The sequence below is a fragment of the Amblyraja radiata genome, chromosome 15 (genome assembly GCF_010909765.2).
Source record: "Amblyraja radiata isolate CabotCenter1 chromosome 15, sAmbRad1.1.pri, whole genome shotgun sequence".
Lineage (NCBI taxonomy): Eukaryota > Metazoa > Chordata > Chondrichthyes > Rajiformes > Rajidae > Amblyraja > Amblyraja radiata.
The window spans coordinates 26,480,455-26,491,659 of NC_045970.1; the positions used below are offsets into that span (position 1 = coordinate 26,480,455).

At 44.7% G+C, this 11,205-nt stretch overlaps 1 long non-coding RNA gene across 1 annotated transcript; it reads right to left on the reverse strand.

Moving 5' to 3' along the window:
* Window positions 1–722: 722 nt before the first annotated feature.
* On the reverse strand, window positions 723–10,596 carry LOC116981614. The gene is made up of 3 exons (XR_004414254.1): window positions 10,580–10,596; window positions 5,703–5,706; window positions 723–803 (listed from the first exon to the last, which is right to left on the reverse strand). It is a non-coding gene; the product is annotated as an uncharacterized LOC116981614 (long non-coding RNA).
* Window positions 10,597–11,205: the final 609 nt, after the last annotated feature.

Genomic DNA, 11,205 nt, shown 5'->3' on the forward strand with positions numbered 1-11,205 from the left:
TTGCTCACCCTAAACTTATGTCTCTAGCTTTTGACACTGACATGTCTGATTCTTAATGGACTTCCGAAATGGCATGGCAAACCAATCAGTTAAAGCAGCAACTAGGGACAGGCAATTGGAGGAGATTCACCAGAATGCTGGTGGAGCTGGTGTGTTTCAATTATGAGGAGAGACTGGATAGGTTGAGGGTATTTCTATTGGAGTAGAGGTGGCTGCTTTTGGTCGCCTCCTCCACGGAGAGGCGACTTTTTCCATGTCGCCTCCCTCGCGGCCTAACACCATGGATTGGTGCGGCCTTTCCCGGAGTTGGGCCCAGAGTTTCAGCAGCGGGTACAACGTGGACGTTTCATCACGGAGCGGGCGACCCTTGCCGGGGTGGCCAGAAGGGAGTGCTCCAATCGCTGGCCCGCGGACTGTTACAGCCTGAAGCCGCGGTCTGCGGAGCTTCTAGCCGTGGGCGCGGAGTCCGGAGCCTGGGTTCCCTCGCCGGGGACAGCCTGAGAAGAGCTCCGACCGCCGGCCTGCGGCTTACAACGTCCTGAAGCCGTGGTCTCCCGTAGGAAAGCACCGATTCGGGACCTCCATGCGTCTGAGTGTGTTTGGCCGTCCCGACAAGAGGGGCGGAGATCTATGGCCCCGACCATAGATGGAGGACTGACTCTATTTTGTGCCTTCCACCACAGTGAAGAAAGCTGTGGTGGATGTTTGGGTTAATTTTATTGTGTATTGTGTGTTCTTTTTTGATTGTACCACTGCTGACAAATTAATTTCATTGCACTTATATGTGCATGTGATGAATAAAACTGATTGATTGAAGGGGGAGTTGAAGATGGACACAAAATGCTGGTAACTCAGTAACTCAGCTGGACAGGCAGCATCTCTGGAGAGAAGGAATGGGTGAAATTTTGCATCGCGACCCTTCTTCAGACTTCAGAAGGGGCAATGGAGTTGGTTCTGAAAAATGATAAGGACTACAGATAAGGAAGATAGTAAGAAACTTTTCCCCAGAGAAGGGATGTCTCAATCTCGAGAGCAAAGGTTTAAAGGGTAGGATGTTTCGAGGGGATCTTTTGGGGGAATTATTTTTCATGGAGAGGGTGGTCGGAAAATCGAATGCATTGTGGTGGTGATGAAGGCAGCAACTTTCACAACATTGAAGAATTCGGACAACTTTCTTGACTAGACGCAAGCTGAAAGGAAAGCCAGAAGAGTGAAAACTAAGGTTTGGATGGTCATTGAGTGATCATCAAATCATCTTGTGGTAGAAGGTCATAAAAATTCAATCAGTATTTTCACATGGATTAATGGACGTGATAAATTCATATGTGATAGCAGAAGCATGAGGCCATTCAGCCCATTGAGTCTACTCTGCCATTCATTCATGGCTGATCTATTTCCCTCTCAATCCCATTCTCCTGTCTTCTCCCCGTAATGTTTGACACCTTTACTAATTAAGAATCTGTCAATCTACTCTTTAAAAGTACCCAATAACCTGGCCTCCACAATCTGTGGCAATGAATAGTAAGATTAAACGAGAACTTACCAGTTTGAAGTTTGATCTGTATTTTATGAGGAGTTACGATGAGGGATTACGTGAAGAAGCCCGCCAGGCGCATGCGTGTCATTCTTCAAAGCAGCAGTGTGGAATCACAGATAACTGTAATGACTAAACATAGTAAGATTAGAGAAGAGATACCAGTTAAGTATATGATCTGGGTGGGAGCAGAGGGCATGTAATCCCTCATCGTAACTCCTCATAAAATACAGATCAAACTTCAAACTGGTAAGTTCTCGTTTAATCTTACTATTTTACTTCGGAGTCACGTGTGAGTACGTGAAGATTTTAAAGCTCTGTGATTTCATGCCGTGGAACGAGTCCATGCATCACGTCTGCCTTGACTGTTGGGAGGATTGTGTTAACATAATTTGGACATGAATTCGACATTGAAATCATAAAATGTTTAACACAAGTTTATAACCCCTTTATATGGGTTTAAATTAATTTACAGAACTTGTATTGTTTCTGCAAATGTTCCAGGTTTCATTACTGGTTTATTACAAATAATTGGAATGTTTTTCCCCTCCAGACCATCCTGCTGCCTTGAGGATTTGGTCCATTGGTACATCCAACTGTATCGCTGCCGATGTAGCTGCAGCCCTGGTGGAAAGAGATTTTTTAAATTTTAGTATCCACCGCAGCCTGTGTTTAGCAACTGTTTCAGCCATCTTGAGATGGTCTGGACCGTCACTCTTGGTGTGGTTGCTAGTGGCTGATAAAAAATGTACCTTTTCATTGCCTCTTAGGATATTCGTTTTCTCCATGTGTAACGACAGATGTTTTATTCTACACAGACGGTCATCTGTTGGGTATGACCTAATTGTATATAGAGGCCTGCTGATCCCTTTTTCTGTTCTGCTTACTATCTCATAAATATGAAATGTAATATTTTCCGTTGAGAAAGTCATGTTGTCCAGTCTTGTTTTGCAGTGACTGTATCCTCTGTGCCGTGACCAATACCATTAGCATGACCGTTTTAATGTCAGTCTGTGTAAGGACAGAACTGTTGCTGGAGACCAATTCCTGAGCATCTTCAGGGTTATACTCACATCCCATATATGGGAGTATCTGGTACTCCTCATAGGCTTTGTACCAGTGGGTCAGTCCCAACAGTGTAATGGTCTGTCCCCTGCCATAGGTAAGTCGATAGGGCACTTCTGGCGCAGTTGATGGCACTGTAACTGAGCCTCTCATCGTAGTGGAGGCCTGCCAGATATTCCAGAACAGACGGGATGTTCATGTCTCTGATTCCATGTTTGATACCACTATACCACTATATTTCCTCAGACAGCTCAAAAAGTTCAGAGTTGATAAACACCTCCTGGTCCGTTTCTATCAATCAATCATTGAAAGCATCATCATCTCCTCAATCACAGTCTGGTACGGTAACACCGATAGTCACTCACTACACAGAATACAACGCATTGTCTCCAAGGCCTCCAGGATCATCAACTCCCCCCTCCCCTCAATCCATTCAAGTTATCTCCAACGTACCTCACAACGGGCAAAAAAGATCATCTCGGACCACTCCCATCCAGCAAATCACCTTTTTCAGTCTCTCCCTTCGGGGAGGCGCCTCAGGTCACTTGCTACAAAAACCACCCGCTTTAAAAACAGTTTCTTCCCCTCAGCAATAAGAACTCTCAATTCCGTCCAATAATCAGACAATAATATGACTTTTGATGTATACAGTGTCTTGTCTATGGTCTTTGTTCTTTTGCACTATGTATTGTTGGTGAGATTTGTGATTTGTGATGTGGTATGGATGCACTTTATTACGGTGATCTGTGTTATTAGTGGTATGTAACAAAAGCAGTGTACCATCATGTACCGAACCCAAATACCACCAACCCTGGTTGCGTGGCAATTAAAGATTCTATTCTATTCTAATACCCGACTGATGAGGCAGGAAAGGAAGGAATGCATAAATAAACAATTTCCCCTCCCCTCCAATGCAGCGAAAAATGCATCTGTCGCCGCTGCCCCAGGGTCTGGTTCCTGTGTAACATAACTTGATAACTGGGACCTGGTGTCTGCCACTGAATTTAGTCTTCCTGGTAGATAAGTGGTTGATACCCAAATAATCTTTCTGGAGACACCATTGTCAATTTGTATGGCCAGATTGTCACATGATGTCGATTTGTTTCCACCCTGTGGTTAATGTATGCTACCACGGTGGTATTGGTATTGGTGGCTCCGCACCAATTGTACTGGCATCAGTTTGTAGTACCATGGAAAAGGTTACTGACAATGCTTGGATAGGAACAAGGCTAGAGTTATCTATCCACCATTTTAGTTCCATTTTAGCCTGATTGGTAGTTTCACAGATCTGTCAAAGTGACCTGCATAATTTAGAGTGCTTGTTTTTTGCTCTCTGTATGTTTTGGTAATGTAGAGGTCCAAATTGTGTGGCTGGAAAGGCAGCCATCATTATGCCAATTACTTTGGCTACCAATCTGATGGATGGTTTGCTGATGTCAGTGAGGTTTTTATAAGCCTCTATTAAATCTGTAGCCTTTCCCTTAGGCAGAGTCACCGACATGTGAACTGAGTCAATGGTGAAACCCCAGGTAGTCCATAGTAGTGGGAGACATTAGTTTAGATTTAACTGGATGAAATGAATCCCAGTTCCCCAAATAACTTTTTTGTGGCTGTTACAGTTTATTTTGCCAATTCCAAAGTTTTTGCACATAATGAGTATGTAATCTAAATATGCCATGACCATGTGTATACGTTTCCGTAGAAACGCTTGGGCTGGTTTCAAATTTTTTTGTGAACAGCCTGGGCTGATGATAACCCATTTGGCAGTGCTTTATACTGCTAGAGTTGTCCCATCCAGTTGAATTTAAGTAACATCTGTGGTCACCTCGTATAGGCACTGAATAGTAAGCATATTTTAAAATGATGCTGGCCATTGAAGTAACCTTTGGGAATTAATTGTTAAGCAGTAACAAAGGTATCTATTTTGTTAGATCTATGATGATGCGATGACCATCATCTTTTTGTTTATATATTGGACACGAATTTTAATGGTTCGTGTTGAGTTTTCTCAATTACACCTTTTATGTAAAGCCGCTTCAGTTCAGCTTGCGCTTTTGATTTCCTTTATCAGAAAGCACGAACATTCGGTTCAGTATATGTTGAACTGGAGGGCTGTACTTGTGTATAAACTCTGTTGTATATCCCTGGATACTGCTTAAGATGTAGATATCGGTTGTTATCATGCTCCATGCATTCAGAAGAGAGTGTTATCTCCACCCAATCTCCGTGCCCACTGTTTGTAGGGAACCAGACCCACCTACCTCCATAGTTACCAGTGGCAGATTTACCTTTTTGTAGGTTCTTCGCTGTTGTAGCGCTGGGGTCTGGATTTACGGTTTAGTTGGCGTTGGAGGTCCCGCATCTTCCGAGAAGGCCGGTCTGGGCCATGGCCTGAAAAGACTCATGTTTTTGAGTACCGGCCCTTCGAGCTTTCACCAGTTTTGCTGGTGGGTGCGTGGGGGTGCTAGGTTCCAGTAGGTTCTCTTGTTCCTGCACCCCTTGCACACTTTCTTCTGCGGACCCCTCTTCCAGGTCAGCCCAGAACTGACCCGCAGTGCTTCCTTCTGATGAGGTAGAAGCACTGTGCAGCCCTCAAAGAGGTACTGCTGTGGGTTATCATAGGGCCCACAGTGACCCGACTCCATGTCCCGGAGTCTGTCACGTTGGAGCAAAGCTCCATACACCGCTTCTTCCCGCTCCAGCGCTCTCGGGCGCTGGCCGCCGACGGTGATTCAAAGTCGGACTCCTCTGAGTCCACGACCTTGTTTGTTTTGTGTCTAGCCTTTCCGCCCGGCCGCGTGGATCTGGCCGGTGCGGAGGCGACATTGGGCACAGCTGATCCCACTACGGGTGATCCAAGTGCCGCTGGCTGCTGCTGGCTGCCCGCTGCTCCACGGTCCTCCTTCTCCAGCTTTGTCCTTACTGTCCTTCCGTGGAGTGGATATGGCCGGTGTGGAGGACATCTGTGCACAGCTGATTCCATCTAGCCACCAGCTTTGTCGCAGCCCGTTTTTTCTGCACCTGCAATCAGCATAGAAATGCAAAAAAAAAGACCGCAGCTCTTACCTGCAGGTCCATTGCTACGGGTGAGTGTCATTCTAACCCGTCTGCTGCCGTTAATGACTGTCAAAGTCAACGGCCCCATTTGAATGGTCTCCCGCCCGGCCGTGGTGTTCTGGCCGGCGCGGGACCAAAAGTCGGCACTGCTCTCCTTATAACGGGAGTTAAACGTGCCTTTGGCTGCTGCTGCCGGCTGCCTGCGACTCCGCTGTCTTCCCCAGCCAGCTTCACTAGCAGCACTGTGGACACTCCTTTGTCCAGCTTCCCCTCCTGTACAGACCTAGCGCGGGGAAACATTAGTTTTGCTCCCTCTCCCGCCCGGCCCGGTGCGGGAGCGAGTCGGGAGCGAAAGTCGGGCACAGCTATTCCCATTACGGGAGCCGACTCCGGCCGCAGCTGTAGTCCCCTGTTGCGCTTACTCCACCTGGCTTAGCCACGGCAGGAGCGCAATCTCCTTTTGTCCCCTAATATTAAAAAGGGGACAGAGCACAAATACAACCCACTGTCTTTGTGGGTTGTTGGCTCCGATTTCCTCCACCCGTTTGGGGTGAAGTTTGGCACTCGCTCCCGTTATGGGAGATAGTGGTGCCGACGTCCGTTGCTGGCTGCCTGCAGCTGTTCAGCGGCAGCTCGGGAGCCTTCCTGCAATGAACAAAAAGGTAAGGAAATCTCTTACCTGTTGTTGCTGGTTCTCAACCTGCCGTTCGGGAGGAACGTCCTTCCTCCCGCTGTGATTTCCGCAGCCCACAGACCCCTGTAGCGTCGGTCCTTGGGGCTGTTGTCCGAGTTTGTCGGACTGACGGCTCCGGAGGCTCCCTTGTCGGCGTTCTCTACCGGAGATGAATTTGCACGGACTCCCGTTAAGGGAGACTGTCGTGCCACCGGCCGTTGCTGGCTGCCTGCTGCTTGCAGACTCCTCCCCCGCCAGCTTTCACAGCCTTCTGTAGAAAAAAGGTAAGTATAGAACGATGTTCCCTTACCTTACTGTTGCAGGTTCGAAACCCTGCCGTTCGGGAGGAACGTCCTTCCTCCCGACAATGACGAGTTGCAATTCGTGTAGCGCAATGACACGCATGCGCCTGGCGGGCTTCTTCACGTAGTCACTCACGTGACTCCGAAGTAAAATTCCATAGATTCACCATCCACTGACTAGACAAATTCCTCTTCCTCTCCTTTCTAAAGGTGTGTCCATTCTAAGGAATAAATCCCAGTTAATAAATACATTTTCAATGTGATTTTGATTTGCATTTTATTAATCATATATAGTGGCTATCACAGTAGTGCAAAAATACTAGGCAGACCAGATGGGTAATGAGCTTGAAGAAGGGTTCCGACCTGAAATGTCAACTATTCCTTTTTGCCAGAGATGCTGCCTGACCTGCTGAGATACTCTGGCAATTTGAGTCTATCTTCGATATAAACCAGCATCTGCAGTTCCTTCCGACACAGATGACTGATACGTTGAGATCCACTTTCAAGTCTTTCTACAATGTTGGGGTGTTAGTTTGTTTGAAAGCAAGCATATCAGAAACACAGATGGTGTGAATGGGTCGGCAGAGACTAGAACTGAAGTAGTACTGCTTTGCTTGGGTGCTTCTAGAAGTGCAGAATCCATCCCTGAAGTCTTTATTTTCTAGATGGACTGTACAGGAGATGGAAGCATATTTGGTGGGGATGAGATCAGACTCATGATGTGCACTCCACAAATAAGGAGCTTATATCCTCTAAGGGAGAAGTCTGACAGTAAACAATTTCTGATTCTCTCTCTTCACCAGCCAGAGCCAAAGCAAACAGATGGCCAATCAAGTCTTTAAAACAATTGTTGCTTATTTTAGACAACTGATGCGTGGTGTGGGCAATTTGTTACTCATACAGAGCTTTCATTTGAAGAAATCTTTAGAGTTTATTCTGCAGAGTGAATTAGAAAGGTTATAATTCCACTGAATGAAGGCAGAAGTTGAAGGTGGGTCGGTAGGTGAGGGACTGACTACAACGCCTTCGAGGTCGGCTGCAGGAGGTGCCCCCCGGGACACCGAGACAGTCGGGCCAGGTGAGGGACGTTGGGTCATGGGTCTGCAGCAGTCTGGGGCTTACCTGGATCTACCTAGATCAGGGGCAGTCCAGTACTTCCATTTTGAACAAGGGATTTTTTCTTAGTAAACAACACGAAAAAATGGCAAATGTGCATTTATGGTTTGTGCAAAATAATTTAACTGTGTGATGCATACGTGACATTAAATAACCATGGAACCATTGAGAGTTGCCATTATCCCAACAGGTGAGTCCTTTTGGACGGGTAAGGCCTGGTTCCTCAATATCTTTAGCGTGAAATTGCGCTACTTAATTTTACATGCAAGTTTCCTCCTTCTTCTTCTTGCGTATGACGTGCACAGCCTAAAGTTGTAGGACAACTTGTTCTATTTGATCGTATTTGATTGTGCACACCAGGTTGATTGCATTTGTCGAAACAGGGCGGACCACGTGAAGGTTGCAATCTCCTAGGTATGTTGCAAAGCCTACCTGAAGCGTCTTTGAAAATCTGCCGCTACGGGTGTGCGCGATTTTGGCGCCGTTTAGAGGGGGCGGGTTTAAAACGCGATTTTCTCTAGGCTGTTCAAATCGAAGATGTTCAGCCTAGTTAATTATTAACGAAAAATCGCTGGAAGACCCCGTCGCAAAAGCTATTATTAGTTTTAAAGGCCTCGTAAAATAGTTATAGTAGTTTAAAAATCAATCTCTATACCCGCGACCGTCAGCAACCGCAGAGTCTCATAAAGCAAACAGCTGAAGTTAGGCTGTATATATTTACATTAAAAAGGGCTTCTAAAGATCCCTTTATACAAAATTTAATATTGCGAGTAGCTCAATTTGGGCCCATTATATCGCGCAGTATTTTTCTGGGCATTTGGGGCACAAATCTACCGCAATGTGAACGTTCTAAACCAGCGCGTTCCACAGGGACCCACTGGAAAGCTGATTTAAATGGGCATTTATTTACAGCAATTGAACACTAAATTCCTTCCATTTGGCCTATAAATTAATGTAAATGAGATTTAAAAATCATGTTTTATTGTGAATTATTTGTGAATATTATTTGGACATTTAGGCTATTTAAAAATGTTAATCATTTATTAAGAAATGGATAGATGTTTAGATCTAGTAATTGAAGTCTGAAATTAGCTACAATTAGGTAACTAACTAATTATATGCTTTAATTTCAGGTCATCCAAGTAAGATTATTTTATATTTGTTTCAGAATGCTTCAATCTATGATAACTGAAAATTTCATTCAGTTTTCTTAATTTTTAAGAAAGTTATGGGCTTTTGACTGTTCAAGATCACAGCTTTTTTGTTATGTCCATAGAAAATCAATAGGGAACAAGATGCTCATTTCCGAGTATGAAAATGGCCATAACTTTTTAAATACTTGAGATATGAAAGTGAATTAGGTGTCAAATTAAACTTATTTTTATGCTTTATCTGATGGGATAAATTACAGACTTGATTTTTAAAATCTCAAAATTTTGTAACATTGCTAAATCTCCCACCCCGCAAGTTTCCTTGATCTAATTCTAATATTATATTCTGGTCTTCTCTTCAACACGGAAAGTTGATCATTGCATTTTCAAATTAAGGCGTTCTCTTTCAATTGTAAATAGATATAGGCTGCGAGCCTTCCAAGAGTTAGTTTTATGGCCCTTGATTTGTATATATATATATTTAGGATCCCCTCTGTAACTCTTGAGTGAATCTCTGTATTCTAATTAAGCATAACACATCATCAATCACACCCCCACTCCCTGCTTTATTTTTAAACCTGGCCAATTGCACGGATAAAGTGACAGAAAATGCTAAACAAAGTGAGTTAATGCATTCCACCCGAGAACATCCAGATACACTGCAAAACAAACCCAGCTGCAACCAATATTAAAGAACTCTAACCTTAACATAAAGGCAGTCGGCCATAATCCAGGAAGTTCTGTCTGAGCGTTTCAGCTGTTTATTTGTCACACACAACCTTTTAGGGAGACTGGTATTAAATAAAAACACTAATAACTTGGACTCGAAACAACTAAAAGCTTATTTTAAATTGTTTCCCTGCCAGCCTGATTAGGTAAGGTCTGATTGCAGTCTTCCTCACCAGTGTTCTTGGGCAAGATAGATTTCTGACTTATCATCCAAATGAACTGATTAATTTCAATGCCAGTGGTGGTGGGGTTGGTTGGGGGGGGGGAGAAACATCTGATTTTTCTTGTAAAATTCAGACAAGCTGATACATGATTTGAAAAGCCATCAGCTTAAAAATCTGGTGGTTAGCACTTGTGTTTGTGTAGATGTCTCCCTTGTGATAGGTAAGCTGCAGAGGGAGAAAGGCCTTTGTTTGATGCTATGTACAAGAGTTTCAAGCATTATGAAGTCTGATCTCTTCAGAATGTTAGGTATTACAGAAGAAAGGAAGGGCTTGCGTACATGACCATCGGAGGTTCCAGAGAAATGTACAGTCAATGGCGTGCTACTAAATTATAGTCTTGCAATGCGACTTCTCCAGCCCGTGTCGCGGGGTTGGAACGACCCGGAGCGGGGTCATACATCACCCGGCACGGCTTCATGGCCGTGGGACATTACAGTGCCCGCCGGGGGCTCCAACTTCGAGACTTTTAGACCGGGAGCGGGGCCGTAAATCGCCCGGCACGGCCTAAAATGGCCGTGGGACTTATCATCGCCCGCCTGGGGCTTGGACATTGGGAGAGACATGGAGAACAGGGGAGAGAAAAGGCTTTTGCCTTCCATCACAGTAGGTTCACTGTGATGGATGTTTGTGTGAATTAAATTGTGTGTATGTCTAGGAATTGTCTTTGTTTGTATGGCTGTGGAAACGAAATTTCGTTTGAGCCTCACTGAGGCTCAAATGACAATAACATTGTATTGTATTGTATTGCAACAAAGGAAAGGCCCAGGTGTAGTGATGCGCTGGGATTTCTCAGTAAGATTAAATTGAGAAACTAGAGCTCTTAAAGATCGCAGAGTCAAGTGATATGAGGAAATGGTTGGAAAGGGGTACTGATTGTAGATGTTCAGCCATGATCACAGTGTATGGCTCGAAGGGCCGAATGCTCTACTCCTGCACCTATTGTCTAAGTCAGATGCTTGGAATGCTGCCCATTTAGGAAAGGCATTTTAATTACAGTAGTTAAAGCAGGTGGATTAATTTTATAACGTCATGGGTCAGTCAGGGGACAGGGTGGTTGGTTGCAGGCCAAGGACTGTCATTTCTGAGCTCTAAATCCTTACTGAGTGCCTGAGGGGAAACCTCGCCCAGTGACACAGTTCAGTTTTCAGTTTAGTTTATTGTCACGTGTACCGAGGTACAGTGAAAAGCTTTTGTTGTGTGCTAACCAGTCAGCAGAAAGTCCATACATGATTACAATCAATCCATTTACAGTGTCTAGATACATGATAAGGGAATAATGTTTAGTTATTTACACTAGACCTTCAGCTTGTATTTTGGATTATTTTAGATGAGCACAGGGAATTATTCTGCATTC